The sequence below is a fragment of the Bubalus kerabau genome, chromosome 3, assembly GCF_029407905.1.
Source record: "Bubalus kerabau isolate K-KA32 ecotype Philippines breed swamp buffalo chromosome 3, PCC_UOA_SB_1v2, whole genome shotgun sequence".
Classification (NCBI taxonomy): domain Eukaryota; kingdom Metazoa; phylum Chordata; class Mammalia; order Artiodactyla; family Bovidae; genus Bubalus; species Bubalus kerabau.
The window spans coordinates 111694049-111709405 of NC_073626.1; positions in this window are offsets into that span (position 1 = coordinate 111694049).

Consider the following 15357-nt stretch of genomic DNA (forward strand, 5'->3'; position numbering starts at 1 on the left):
TCACCAAATGTTTCTTGAATAAATAAATACTAATGTTTATGCATTTTTGGCCAATGAATGTTTTTACTCACATTAAATGGTAATAGTGAAACTGAAATCAAATTCATGTTTTTTTCTTCTTTACTTCGTGATTTACTAAATATTGTGATTAAAGAGAATTGGGAAACCAAAGCATAACATATTTAAGATTATAAACTGACTAATCTATTTTTCAAGCTACTTTTCTTTCTACAGCATATTTGTATTATGCAAAAATATGCACATACTATATTAGCATTTGTAACATAAAAGCACCCATGTTAGAAAGATGCTATTTGCAATAATTTTGGTGAGATTCAGTTGTGAGCGTGAACTGGGTGATGTTAATTTGGAAAATGCAAACATAAACCACTACCAGACCATTCAGATTCATGTTGGAATACAAAGTAAAGTGGTCTCAATACATGCAGCATCAGAAAAAAATATAACCTTCATCATCTCTGTATTAGTTGATTTCCAAAACATACATTATAATTTTATTACTACAGTGCTTTCTTCTACTTTAAACATCAGGTTAGCCATGACAGAAGTAAAAGATCAACTCAGATCAGCAAGTAAACAGTTTGAATATTTTAAAGTTTTACTTTTTTTTCCTAGGGAATGATCAAAACTTGATAGACTAGAAGCTTTTAAAAATATTTCATAATCTTTTAATATTCCAGCTAGGAATCCCAAGGTCTCACATTTCGACAATTGCAACAGTAGAAACAGAGGAAAATGTTAAAATAGAATGTGACCCTTTTTAAGAAACAAATAGAGTTGATATTTAGGTTCAATGTCGATCTCTCCATTTGCGGTGACTTCCAGTAATCATGTCATATATTCTATATTTTTGTACCAATAAAGTTCAATTTAGTGCTTTAGTGTTCACTCCTGTGACTATTCTTTTTCTTTCTTTTTTGGTAAACTTGCTTTTCTCTGTGTATGATGACCCCATCAAACATTTAAAATTTCCTGAGGACAAAGAGTTTCACTTAATTCAATTATATTCCCCTGCAGAATCTAACACATCTCTGGTCAAACAGCAGGAGTTTAATAAGCATTTGTTTAACTAATTTGATGAAAAATTGAATAATTTATTAATTTATTTACTGAATTAGCAGTGCAATTACTATATATACAGCACTATATTAAACATATTTTTTCCCTCTCCTTAAGAAAAAAAACTGCATTTTAACAAGTATCCTCAAACTATTCCTTTGAAATAAGACATTTCTAGGAGAAATTTCAGGGAGATTTTCAACTGATGATTATTTATTTATAAATTCTTCAAAACAATGATTTATTGTTTCATGGATAACATTTTTATAGAAATAATATTAAAATATACATGCTCTATTTTCAAGACATTCACAGCCTAATGAAGATTTGTTTTAAGTTACTGTTACCCAATTATTTTCAATAATCAACCAATGTTAACTTAAAGGATAAAAATGCATTTTACAAAAGGAGCTTTAAAACGTATGAATTTAATTGACTGACTTTCTCAATGATACTGTCTCTTTTGGGTTTCCCTGTTGGCTCAGCAGTAAAGAATCCGCCTGAAACACAGGAGGCACAGGAGACATGGGTTCAGTCCCTGGGTCAGGAAGATTCCCCTGGAGAGAGAAATGGCAACCCACTCCAGTATTCTTGCCTGGAGAATACCATGGACTGAGGAGACTGGCAGGCTACAGTTCATAGGTCACAAAGAGTTGGACACAACTGAACACACACACACACACACTGTCTTTTTGCATCCCAAAGCCTAGTTGTCTTCCTAGGTTCAAAAATCTGTATTTTTTTTCCTAGATAAATTATTCCATGTTCCAAATATTTTCCCAATCTCTGAGTTTACAGGACACATATCACTCACTTCTCTGCCTTATCCATTTATTATAACAGTCATCAAGGCGCTGGTATGTTTTTTATTTATTTTTATGGCTGTGTTGGATCTTTGTTGTTATGCATGAGCTTTCAAGCTTTCTCTAGTTGTGATGAGCTGGGGCTACTCTCTAGCTGTGGTGCACAGGCTTTTCTCATTTTCATGGCTTCTGTTGTTCCAGAGCAGAGGCTCTAGGTGCAGGGCTTCAGCTGTGGCACATGGGCTTAGTTGCCCTATGACATATAGAATCTTCTTGGACCAAGGATTGAACCTGTGTCCCCTGCATTGGCAGGTAGATTCTTAATCACTGGACCACCAGGTAAGTCCTAGGTGCTAGCATGTTAACAATGTATTTCTCACTAGTGTCAGCTTCCTCCAGTAAAGATTACTACACTGAACTCTTAGTGGATACCCAACTTTGGTTACAACCGGTTATTAGCTGTTTTCTTACTGAGTAGCTGTTTCACAGAATACAATTATTTACAAGGGGTCTTCCCAGGTGACACAGTGATAAAGAATCTACCTGCCAATGCAGGAGAGCCAAGAGATGTGGGTTTTATCCCTATGTCAGGAAGATCCCCTGGAGTAGGAAATGGCAACTCACTCCAGTATTCTTGCTTAAAAAATCCCATGGACAAAGGAGCCTTGTGGGCTACACAGTCCATGGAGTCACAAAGAGTCAGACACGACTGGGCATGCCTGCACACAGGTTTTAGTTTTAGATCTTTAGTTTTAGTTTTAGATTTAGATCTTTAGTTTTAGATCTTTAGATCCCACATGTTGCAAGGAAAAACAGAACACTTGTGCCACAGCTAAAGCCCACTGCAGCCTAATAAACAAACAAATATTAAGAAAATTATATGAGACACTGAGGCACAAGTAATATATGCTAATCTCCACTTGGACAACTATTACCTTAAAAGATAAAACAGCATATTATAATATTTCTTCTAGTCTCTTGCTCTTTAGTTATTCTAAAATTAATCCTAGCCATCTAGATTTCTCAGAAATAGTTTAGAAAATCACTTAACATTGTCTCTAATTTTCTTCTAAAATTAAATTCAAATGCTAGTTGATTGTGAAAGTCATCATACAGCAATGCAAGATAACCATATTCTTCTCTTAACAAATTTTATTAGACAAGTCAGATCCTCTTGTTGTTCAGCCACCAAGTCATGGCTGACTCTTTGAGACCCAATGGACTGTAGCACACCAGGCTCCCCTGTCCTCCACTGTCTTGTGGAGTTTGCTCAAATTCATGTCCATAGAATCTGTGATGTTATCCAACCACTTCATCTTCTTTTATTCCCTATATATAACATCATTCATTCAAAAAGTTTATGAGACATTTGAGGATTAGAGAGGGTTTAGCTTTGGACTTTTAGTGAGAAACCTAGTGGCCTGGTACCAAGCTCACCATGAGCTAAAACATCTTTTTATGGGACATTTGAGAAGGAAAATATCGAGAAAAGTCAGTAAGCAACAAATACCAAATTTTAATCCAAACTATATGTGAATATTAAATGCAGAGAAGAGAGTATATTTTGGTTCACAATTATACATAACTTCCATTTTTTTAATATTGTAGTCCAAGTCTGTGTACTCACTGTCTGAGCTCATAGTTTCCTCCGAGTCACTCTTGGTCACATGTATCCCTAGATAGTAACATGGTGACGCTGATTGCTATAGCACAAGCTTATGGTTTTTGTCTCTTTTTTCATTCTTAAGGTGACAGTACAGATTTGAAGATTTTACTGTTTCGTTATAGTTCCCTTTTTGGAACTTCCCTGCTGATCCACTGGTTAAGAATCCACCTTGCAGTGAAGACGACACAGGTTCAATCCCTGGTTGGGGAACTAAGATCCCCAGAGCAATTAAGCCGTGTGCTGCCAAGCCCATGCACCACAACTAGAGAATCCATGTGCCACAAGGAAAGAACTGTGGGATGCACTAAATATAGTTTCATTTTCTTCCCTGAAACTCAAAACGCTTCTCTAGAAAGCTATGTAGAACACCCAAAAATATATATCTAGTGACCATGTGTCAGGACTGCATGACACACAGATGGGTTGTTTTATCTTGAATTATTCTTGTGACTTGAAATCTCTCCCTATATACATTGTTACTGTTGGGCTTAAATTGAATATCTTCGTAAAGCACAATAACTCTTTGACTTTTAATATTGTATTAAGGAATAATGTATTTCATGGCCTCTTAAGAAACAATTAGGAATCCAAATTCAAGTTCAAATATAAACACCATGTCTTTATCAAAGCAACTAATATAACTTATTGTTCAGTCACTAAGTCAGGTCCAACTCTTTGTGACCTCGTGGACGGTGACAATAAATGAACAGCTTTCCTCACTGTATGGCTAAGAGCACAGGTGGCCAGAAGTCGTTCTCTATATTGTGTCATTTTGAATTTCCATAAGATTTCAATTCCATGAGATTCTTTTAAGATCTTACTCTCTGTGAATACCCCTCACCCTACTTCCTCAACTTGAGTAATCTTGGCATCCAAAAATTTTAACAAAATTTGGAAATAAAATCGAGTCCTTCATACAATTTTCAATACCATGCTAAAAAACAGCATCACATAATTGTAAAACTGATATCATTCTGTATTAACCAGTATGTCAGCCACTAGCTATGTGCAACTAAATTGAATAAAAATTAAAATTATTTTCCTTAGTTACATTAATCAGTCCCTAAGTATTCAATAACCACATGCCTAGTTGCTATAATTTTGAGCAGGGCATATATAAAATATTTGCTTCATCACAGAAACTTCTCTTGCTCAGTTCTAACTTAGATAACCACTTTATATAACCATAACCACTTTACAATTAGGGAAACCAAGACAATTTAAATGATTTGCTCAAGTAGTTCAGCTAGATTGACTGAGAACCAGACATAAATTCCATGTCTTTGAAGCCTGAATCAAAGTTATTTCTGGTGCACCCGAATCCAGGCCATTTTCTAAAGCAGCTTATGCACGCGCACGCACACACAAAGACACACACACACACATACACACCCCTGAAAACATTAGGTCTTCCTTTTCTTTTATGCAATGTGAAGTTCACATCCAGTGTGCAAACTACAGATTTGAGAGGAATGTCAGACTGTTCTCATGATAGTGAATCAGGAATACAGTAAGTCCTGTACATACGAAGTCCTGTACAAGAGGCAATTTGTAAGTCCAATATGTTCGTGAGTCCAACAACGTTAGCTGAGATACCCCATTAATACAATAAACCCCTCTAGGTTGTCACAGAGCAACAGGCTGAGCTCCCTGTGTTACATACAGAAGCTTCCCATTAACTATCTGTTTTACACATGATAGTGTATATTATTTTTCTTCCTCATTCTCTTCCTCTCTATGCCTCCTCTCTCTTTCTTTCTTCCTTCCCTTCATCCTTCTTTCTCCATGTATTTTTTCCCTTTGAAGATAAGTTGCATAAATCATACTCCTTCACTCTAAATACCTCAGTTTGTGACATTATCCTATTTAATCACAGTAAAACTATCAAAATCTGCAAATATGAATCTTGAAATGTAATATTTACTATTCTAGCATTTATCCTTACACAATAAATTCTATAAATTCCCTGTGGGGCAAAATGAAGACACCCTTTGAAAGTCTTAATGCAATGCTACTTTTTCCATATAAGTCTTGATTATATAAAGTGAAGTGAAGTTGCTCAGTCGTGTCTGAATCTTTGTGACCTCATGGACTGTAGCCTACCAGGTTCCTCCGTCCATGGAATTTTCCGGGCAAGAGTACTACACTGCATTGCCATTTCCTTCTCCAGGGTATCTTTCCAACCCAGGGATGGAACCTGGGTATCCCACATTGCAAGCAGAGCATTTACCAAAGTTTTCCTAGATCTCATAATTATACTTCTCTTATTTCAGGAGCAATCCTCAGGCTAAGCAAATGTTTAGCCATGCTTGTCATTAGCAAATTCAATATTAAAAAATAATAATAATAATCGCCTCCAAAGTCACCATACATATAAGCCCTTTAATTCCATTAAAAGAAGACTATGGATATTTAGAAATTAAATTAACTGATTTCATCCTCTAATTAAAAGAACTGTAAATTTCTAAATCTCCTTTTTTCTTAGTCTTGCTGTGGTTTAAAATCTTGTTGCATTGATGTTGACAGTGGAAAACTAAAGATTGCAATAGGAAATGTAAAAATGAAATGTCCTACCACTTGGGAATTATCATGCAGTGTGTCTTCATTTCATATTCATATATATTTAACCAGACATTGGTTTTATTTCTCTAACATATATATTAAATATAATATTTAGATTAATTTAAGCTCTAATATTCTGCTTTCATGGACTTCCCTGGTGGCTCAAATGGTAAAGCGTCTGCCTGCAATGCAGGAGACCCTGGTTTGAGCCCTGGATCGGGAAGATCCCCTGGAGAAGGAAATGGCAACCCACTCCAGTACTCTTACCTGGAAAATCCCATGGACAGAGGAGCCTGGTGGGCTACAGTCCTTGGGGTCATAAAGAGTCAGACATGACTGAGCGACTTCACTTATTCTGCTTTCATACTGTGGTATGTAAGTCAGCCACCCTTATTCACAGCACAAAGCCTCCCGTTGCAGAAGCTGTGCTTATACTCTCCACCAGTAGGTTAATGCATACACTCTTCTGCTAAGTGCATGTTCAAAGGAAATAAGGTAACTCAGACCTATGTGCTTAACTATAATTAGGTTGAAAATTGAGTCTGTACCCACAGTTTAGGGTATACTGTTAACTATACTCATACTGTTAAATATACTCATAAATTAAATGGAATTAAATATATGTCCTAGATATATCTATCTAGGATATACCAGCAGTATTTTAAAATTGCCTTTAGTTCTTTAAAAAATTTAAAAAAATTGCCTAAGTTCTCACTGCCTATGCATCTTGCCTTTCGTAACTACCATCTGCATTTGAAATTTTGTGATCTTGGCACCGCCAAAGTCTAAGCATGCATTTCAGTGTTGGACATTCTGTGATCCAGGAAGTCCATTCTGTACCTGGGAAGGAGTCAGTGAGCTCATATCTGGCAAAGGGGGGCTTCCCTTGGCAGAGAGAACAGCTACACATTCTCACAGTTCTAGTTTCTAAAGCACTCTGTCTCAAAAAAGTTTTCTTAAGTTGCAGCAACAAACACATACACACACATGTTTTAAGTAGTATATATAACTATAGTTTTTTTCCTCTTAACTAGTTTTTGGGGAAAAAGGCTTCCTTGAACTTCAGATCTGACTTTATCTTCCCAGCAGTAAAGGTGTTGCATTCTGTGCAGTCCCTATGGGGCACTGTGAAACCTTTGGGTAGAAATTTCTGGAGGAAAATAAAATAACTACTGCTAAGTAGTTTCATTCATGTCCATCTCTTTGTAACACTGTGGAATGTAGCCCACCAGGCTCCTCTGTCCATGCGATTCTCCAGGCAAGAATACTGGAGTGAAGGGCCATGCCCTCATCCAGGGGATCTCCCCAACCCAGGGCTTGAACCCATGTCTCTTATGTCTCCTGCATTGGCAGGTGGTTCTTTACCACTAGTGCCTGGAACGCCTAGGCCCAATTTTGAGATTTCAGGGAAAGATTCACTCCCAACTCTAAACTCGACTAGACTACAAGAGAACAGCGGCAGAGCAATTCATAATGAAGACAAACCTAAAGGAATACTGGTCTGAGTCATCGTGTTGCTTCTGCCAATGTTCCTCTCCCTGCATTTATTCCAGTTCCACCCCGCAGCTCATTTTCGACACTTTTAGACCTTGCTTTCTTGGATTAACTGCTTTGCTAAAGTAGCTTTGATTTGTCTATGAGAAAATATCCCAGTGCAAGTTGGATGTTTCTGTACATGGCAATGGTGACCATGCCTCTGGTCAGACTTTCTCTAAATTCCCCGAAGTCTGTCTGGATCACCAATAATGAACAGCACACATTGTGATTACCTTGGACACTGTTAGACTCTAGAAATGTAAAGCTTGGAGGGACTTAAGAGTTAATCTACTCTAATTCCTTCAACAGGATTTTAAGCCCTTATGGGGCTTCATGCCTTGTTTCTTATTTTAGTCTTAGTGCCTAGAGCAGTGCCCAGCCCACAGCAAGTACCTAACAAGCACTGACATTCAGTGGTATAAACCATCACCTTTACAGCTTTTACTAAAGTATAAAAAGAAATCCAAGGAAGAAGAAGTAATTTTTCTTTCATTGACACACAGCCTGTTAACGAAAGAGCAAGGCGTCAGAAGGAAATGAGTCAGTATTAATTTTGCTGTACATCCATTCCACTGCACAGCAGTATTTTAAACACAAACAACTGCTACAATCACCCTCCAGCAACTCAGTAATTATTGCTAACTATCATCATTCTGTGTTAGTTTTTCACTTCAAAATATAGAAATATATGGCAGAAATAGCACTGGATTTGGAGTCAAAATACCAGTTTACAGATTTGTCCCTGATTAGCTATGTGAATCTCAGCTTCTCCAGCTACAGAATAAAGATAAAAATTCTGGCAATAGTTAGGAACAGTCTAAAAACATTTTTTCACATGTGATCTTAGATGTTCAACTATGTGAGCACTGAAGTGCTCAAAAGTACTCTACTAATCAGAAATTAATATTTATTATATAATATCATGAGATAATATTACATATGTGGTCCCCCACTAAGAGAATGATTAATATAATATATAATGCTAATTATCATACATAACATATAAACATATTAGGTACAATGAAAATTAATAAGTTTTTAATTTGTTTTTCAGAGTCTGAGTTAAAAAAAGGCCTGTTAGACTTAAAAACATAAAGAGATCACTGCTAGAGTTTGAAGTATAGGTTCAATTCAGTTCAGTGGCTCAGTCGTGTCCAACTCTTTGTGACCCCATGAACTACAGCACGCCAGGCCTCCCTGTCCATTACCAACTCCCGGATTCCACCCAAACCTATGTCCATCGAGTCAGTGATGCCATCCAAACATCTCATCCTCTGTCATCCCCTTCTCCTCCTGCCCTCAATCTTTCCCAGTGTCAGGGTCTTTTCAAATGAGTCAGCTCTTTGCATCAGGTGGCCAAAGTACTGGAGTTTCAGCTTCAACATCAGTCCTTCCAATGAGCACCCAGGACTGATCTCTTTTAGGATGGACTGGTTGGATCTCCTTGCAGTCCAAAGGACTCTCAAGAGTCTTCTCCAACACCACAGTTCAAAAGTATCAATTCTTTGGCACTCAGCTTTCTTTATAGTCCAACTCTCACATCTATATATGACTACTGGGAAAACCATACCCTTGACTAGACAGACCTTTGTTGGCACAGTAATGTCTCTGCTTTTTAATATGCTGTCTAGGTTGGTCATACCTTTCTTTCCAAGGAGCAAGCATCTTTTAATTTCATGGCTGCAATCACCATCTGCAGTGATTTTGAGGTTAGGATATGGGTATATATTGGCTGGAATGAAGATTTCCAGGAGAAAAATATCAGCAACCTCAGATATGCAGATGATATCACTCATGGCAGAAAGCAAAGAGGAATTAAAGAGCCTCTTGATGAGGGTAAAAGAAGAGAGTGGAAAACCGGCTTGAAACTCAACATTCAAAAAGTGAAGATCATGGCATCAAGTCTGATGACTTCACAACAAATAGATGAGGAATTAGTGGAAATTGTGGCAGATTTTATTTTCTTGGGCTCTAAAATCACTGCTATTGGTGACTTCAGCCATGAAATTAAAAGACACTTGCTACTTGGGAAAAAAGCTATGACAAACCTAGGTAGCATATTAAAAAGCAGAGGCATCACTTTGCCAACAAAGATCCATACAGTTAAAGATATGGTTTTCCAACAGTCATGTATGGTGAGAGTTGAACAATAAAGAAGCCTGAGAGCTGAAGAATTGATACTTTTGAACTCTGGTGCTGAAGAAGATTCTTGAGAGTCTGTTGTACAGCAAGGAGATCAAACCAGTCAATCCTAAAGGAAATCAACCCTGAATGTTCATTGGAAGGACTGATGCTTCAGCTGAAGTTCCAATACTTTGGTCATCTGATGCAAAGAGCCAATTCATTGGAAAAGACCCTGATTCTGGGAAAGATTGAGGGCAGAGGGACAAGGGGATGACAGAGGATAAAATGGTTGGATGGCATCACTGACTCAATGGACATAAGTTTCAGCAAACTCCAGGAGATAGTGAAGGACAGGGGAGCCTTGTGTGCTACAGCACATGAGTTCAACAAGAGTCAGACATGACTTTAGCAACTGAACATCAGCTACAATATGTTGGCTCACAGGAAATGTCAAGAGTACTGAACACTAAATAGAAACCTCCTCATGATTTTCTTTTTGCTTCTCCTCTTCCATATCATGCCCTGAGCAGCCTGATTCACCAAGTTTTGCTACCTCCCCCACACCCAGTTCTTGTGAACCAGGAGAATATGTTATGATAAATTTTGAAAACAAAAGCTCCTGGTGTGAGACAGAAACACAACACCAAGATCTATTTAATAAATCACATCTTCTCTGCCTGTACTGGCACCATGGTACCCACTAATGCTCAATGCTCACATCAATTAGATGAGTGACTCTGTCCCACAGGTCATTTCCTCCCTGCCCACTCAGGCCATGAACTTCCCTGTAGAACCAGAAAATGAGCAGACCCAAAATAGGCAAAAAATTCTTGATACAATTTCTTTAGGGAAGAAAAATAATATACTTAGAAACTCTGTAGCTATTTCAGTGTGGCTGTTTCCAGCTGTTTTGTTTAAAGTATGTGCACACTAACAATGAGGTTCCTAGGATTTGCTTCTAGCCTTTTTAACATTTTTTTTTGCAGTATGAATAATAAATAACTGCACAATAAGTTTTGCCTTCCAAGATTCATCTATTGCTTTCCCTCTTCTCTGCATTTGGTGACCTCTAAAGTCTTTTCTAACCCTTACATTATCTGATTGACCTAGTTGTTAAACTGCAAACTGGGGAAAAAATCTTATAACAAGAATTCTAAAGGAGGAAATTAAAATAAGCAAGCTAGAAAGAAGAAGGAAGAAGAAAAGAGAAAAAGAGGAGGTTTGAAGCAGCTAAAAATATTCCTGGGGAGGTGTGCAGAAATAATAAACACATTTACTAAAGTCTTGGGGTGTTTTATGACAGCATGGAGTGTTTTGTAAGGGAAATCATGACATGGTACTTTTTATAGATATAGCACTTTTCTTTGTTATCTCAAAGAGTCATGTTTCATTTATTATTCAGTTGATCCTTTCACAATTTTTATAATGAAAATCTGATATGATAAAAGATTTTCCCTAATTTTCCCCTCACTCCTGTGTAGAAGGGTGGGGAGGATGAATATGGATGGGAGAAAGAAAAGACAATTGATCAACAGTTCAGTGCCCAGTAACTTCCTCTGGGGCAGAGGAGAATGTACTATAATTCCAGGCATCTTGACATCTTGAAAAACTGAGAACAATGAGAGGTGCAATAAACAAGAGCTTCACCCAGTGAGGTTCCAATAAGAGTCCTAACTCCCAGGTTTCCAGAAGAAAGCCTCCCCTCTCATACAACATTCAGGAGTCCAGTGTCCTTGTAATGGTCACTTCCTTTGGCTTTCTTCTCCCCACTCCCTGCTCTACTCTCAAGCAATTCTTGGTCCTGGCACAAAAGAAAGGATGCATCTTAGAGGGCATATGTGAAATAGACACAGAAAAAAAAAAAAAAAAAAAAAAACCTCTCACAATCCCCCACAGCAAAGGAAAAGAAGACTTTTCAAGGCAAGTGTGTATCCTAAAAAGGCAGTTGGTCTGGCTTGATGATGGAAGGGGAGATGTGTAACTCCTGGAATTTTGCAATGCTTGTGTGGAGAAAACTGGACAGGGAAAAAAAGAGAGGCAGAGGGAGAAGGGGGAAGGAACTTAAAAGGCATTCCTCCTCTTTTGGAATTCTGGTGAACTACCTGGCCTCACAGACTTTGTTGCAGCCAACATTATGAAACACATCAACTCTGTTAATGTGCTTCCTTTCCAATGTCTTATTTGTGGCTAAGGTGACATTGGGCTCAATTATAAGTCTGATATTCAGATCAAGTTTTATTTTCCAGTTCTATGAAGACAGATTTATACCTTCAAGGAGTAGATTATTTCTTGGCCATTCTATGCCCAACACTCACCTAAGTCATTCTATGTCAAGGGCATACTCTTGAATATAGGAACCAAACAAAGGCAGAGAAAAATGGCAAATAACAAATCTTAACAATATTTTATGCAAATGACTTTGTATTATTTTCTGGTCCTAAATCTGACAATAATGTCTCTCAGATAACTGGGTATGGAATTGAATATAAGAAGTCTACTGAACTCTAAGGGGGCATATTAATTACTTTTGTGATTTATTGTTTACTAGGATAATTTCTGAGAGTCAGCAGAGTTGCTCATGAGAACTATGAGAAATTGCTGGTTATGAGTTACAGGTGAGCCACATTAATCATTTGTGGGGTTTTGTCAATGTGAGATTTCACCCCATGAAGTTTCTACCCCAAATAGTAAGCTATAATATGCTAACTCTGCATCACATCACTTCCTTCAGATCAGAAATGAAGATACCTTTATCCCTCCCATCCCAACTATATTTTAGAAATCAAAAATACTTTCATATGAGACTAATCTGACTAAAAGGCAATGAAATGGGTCAGATATTGACTGTCCTAAGTTTGAATACACTTTATTAATTCATTTATTCAACAAGTAAATTTTGTTTTGTTTTTAGTGCTTACTTGGGTTTTTTCTTTCCTTGTTTTTTCTTAATGGACTCTTCTGGGTGTTGGAACAACAATAAAAAATAAAATCCAGTTACTTACTTACATGGACCTTACCTTCTGTGGTGGGGTGGAGGTGGGGGGTGGTGGGGGTGGGGAGGAGACAGAGATAAATAAATTCATAAAAATCCTTGATGATAATAATTGGACAGACAGAGAGTAAACGCAAAGTATGCTATTTTATGTGGTGTGGTCAGGAAAGGCTTCTTGGTTAAGGGGATAATTGTACAGAGATCTACAGAAACTGAGGAAGAAGCAATGAGTAAGCCTTGGGGAGAGTTTTCTAGCCAGAGTGCTCAAAGGGCTTGAGGTGAGTGTGTTTAAGGGCAAACAAGGAGAATGATGTGTCTGAAAGCCAGTGATCAAGGAAAGATGTGCTAAGAAAGGGGGTCAGAAAATGGGCTGGAAGCTGAAACATAGAGGGACAAGAATAGAGTGAATTGAAAGTTTGAGAGGGAAGTGGTAAGGTCTCATGTGTATTGCGTTAGCATTACTTTAGCTGAGGAGGACAGAAGAGATAATAGGAAGATTTAGGGGTGGAATATGGAAACTATTTGAGAGGCTACTGCAAAGAACCATGTGAAACATAAAGATGAATGGAAGTCACATTTGTGTACAATTCAAAGGCATATTTAATGACAGATCAGCCTCAAGTGTGAGAGCGAGTAGCCATTTAATGATCACAAGGTTTTTAGCCTGATCAAATGGGTAGAATCCGCTATCCAGCTAGTGAGGTAGTCAATCAGAGAAAGAATAGCTTAGGTATATTTTAAATTAAAACTTTATTTTTGACCATATTAAATGGAAGGGACGTTCTTTTTCTATCCTGTAATGATGCTGGTTGCTTTTGAATATGTTCTATTTTTATTTTTTATTTTTTTTAATTTTTTATATTTTTCTATTTTATTTTTCTTTCAAATGAATTATAATTCAGTGACTAGATGAATACAAAATATAGTTAAAATTTTGGTGCTTACAGTCTAGAATTCTTCAATTATGGCTGTTATTTTCATGTATAAATCACACATTCTTCTATTTTTCTTCTAATTTATGCATTTGGTTTTATGTATACAAATAGAAAACAGTTGTACCACCCTGTGGTGTAAAGCAAATATCTGTACAATAAGTACCTGAATGATTGAATGAGTATATTTTCCATAGCCTATTCCCTAGACATGAAAGAACTCTTGGCCTATTCAGTTTTTTATGCAAGAAAAGGGCATCTAGGTAAAATGATTATTTTGACCCCATTTTTTATCAGAAAATAAAATGTCAAACTCTCTAATGCCAAATTGTGTTTCAAAATTAGTTATGTGGAACAATATTCACAGAATATTGCCAAAAATACATGGACTTTCATTTGTTCCTCTAGATTTTATTATTTGTGTTATCAAATGTTTCCTATTAATTCTTTATGACCCAACACATGGTCTTCAGAAATCCTTCCCTAATCTACCCTTAAATTTTAATCCACCATCCATCCAGTTTCCCCATTCACCAGGATCCATTATGCCCTTTATTTTCTTACATCATTGCACCTAAACCACGTTATTGTTGTAATCTGTTACCTTGTTTATCACTCAGACTGAACTTTGTGTTCTTTGAAATTAGCACCTAAACCAATATTATATTCCTAAACCTGGGCACTGTGTCTGGCATAGATTAAGTTCAGTTCAGTTCAGTCCAGTCACTCAGTCGTGTCCAACCCTTTGCAACCCCATGAATTGCAGCACGCCAGGCTTCTCTGTCCATCACCAACTCCCAGAGTTCACTCAGACTCACGTCCATGGAGTCGGGGATGCCATCTAGCCATCTCATCCTCTGTCATCCCTTCTCCTCCTGTCCCCAGTCCCTCCCAGCATCAGGGTCTTTTCCAATGAGTCAACTCTTCGCATGAGGTGGCCAAAGTATTGGAGTTTCAGCTTTAGCATCATTCCTTCCAAAGAAATCCCAGGGCTGATCTCCTTCAGAATGGACTGGTTGGTTCTCCTTGCAGTCCAAGGGACTCTCAAGAGTCTTGTCCAACACCACAGTTCAAAAACATCAATTCTTCGGTGCTCAGCCTTCTTCACAGTCCAACTCTCACATCCATACATGACCACTGGAAAAACCATAGCCTTGACTAGACGAACCTTTGTTGGCAAAGTAATGTCTCTGCTTTTGAATATGCTATCTAGGTTGGTCATAACTTTCCTTCCAAGGAGTAAGCATCTTTTAATTTCATGGCTGCAGTCACCATTTGCAGTGATTTTGGAGCCCCCAAAAATAAAGTCTGACACTGTTTCCACTGTTTCCCCATCTATTTCCCATGAAGTGATGGGACCAGATGCCATGATCTTCGTTTTCTGAATGTTGAGCTTTAAGCCAACTTTTTCACTCTCCACTTTCACTTTCATCAAGAGGCATTTTAGTTCCTCTTCACTTTCTGCTATAAGGGTGGTGTCATCTGCATATCTGAGGTTATTGATATTTCTCCCGGCAATCTTGATTCCAGCTTGTGTTTCTTCCAGTCCAGCATTTCTCATGATGTACTTTGCATATAAGTTAAATAAACAGGGTGACAATATACAGCCTTGACGTACTCCTTTTAGTGTTTATCCTATGAGAATTCATGGTAGAAATTAAG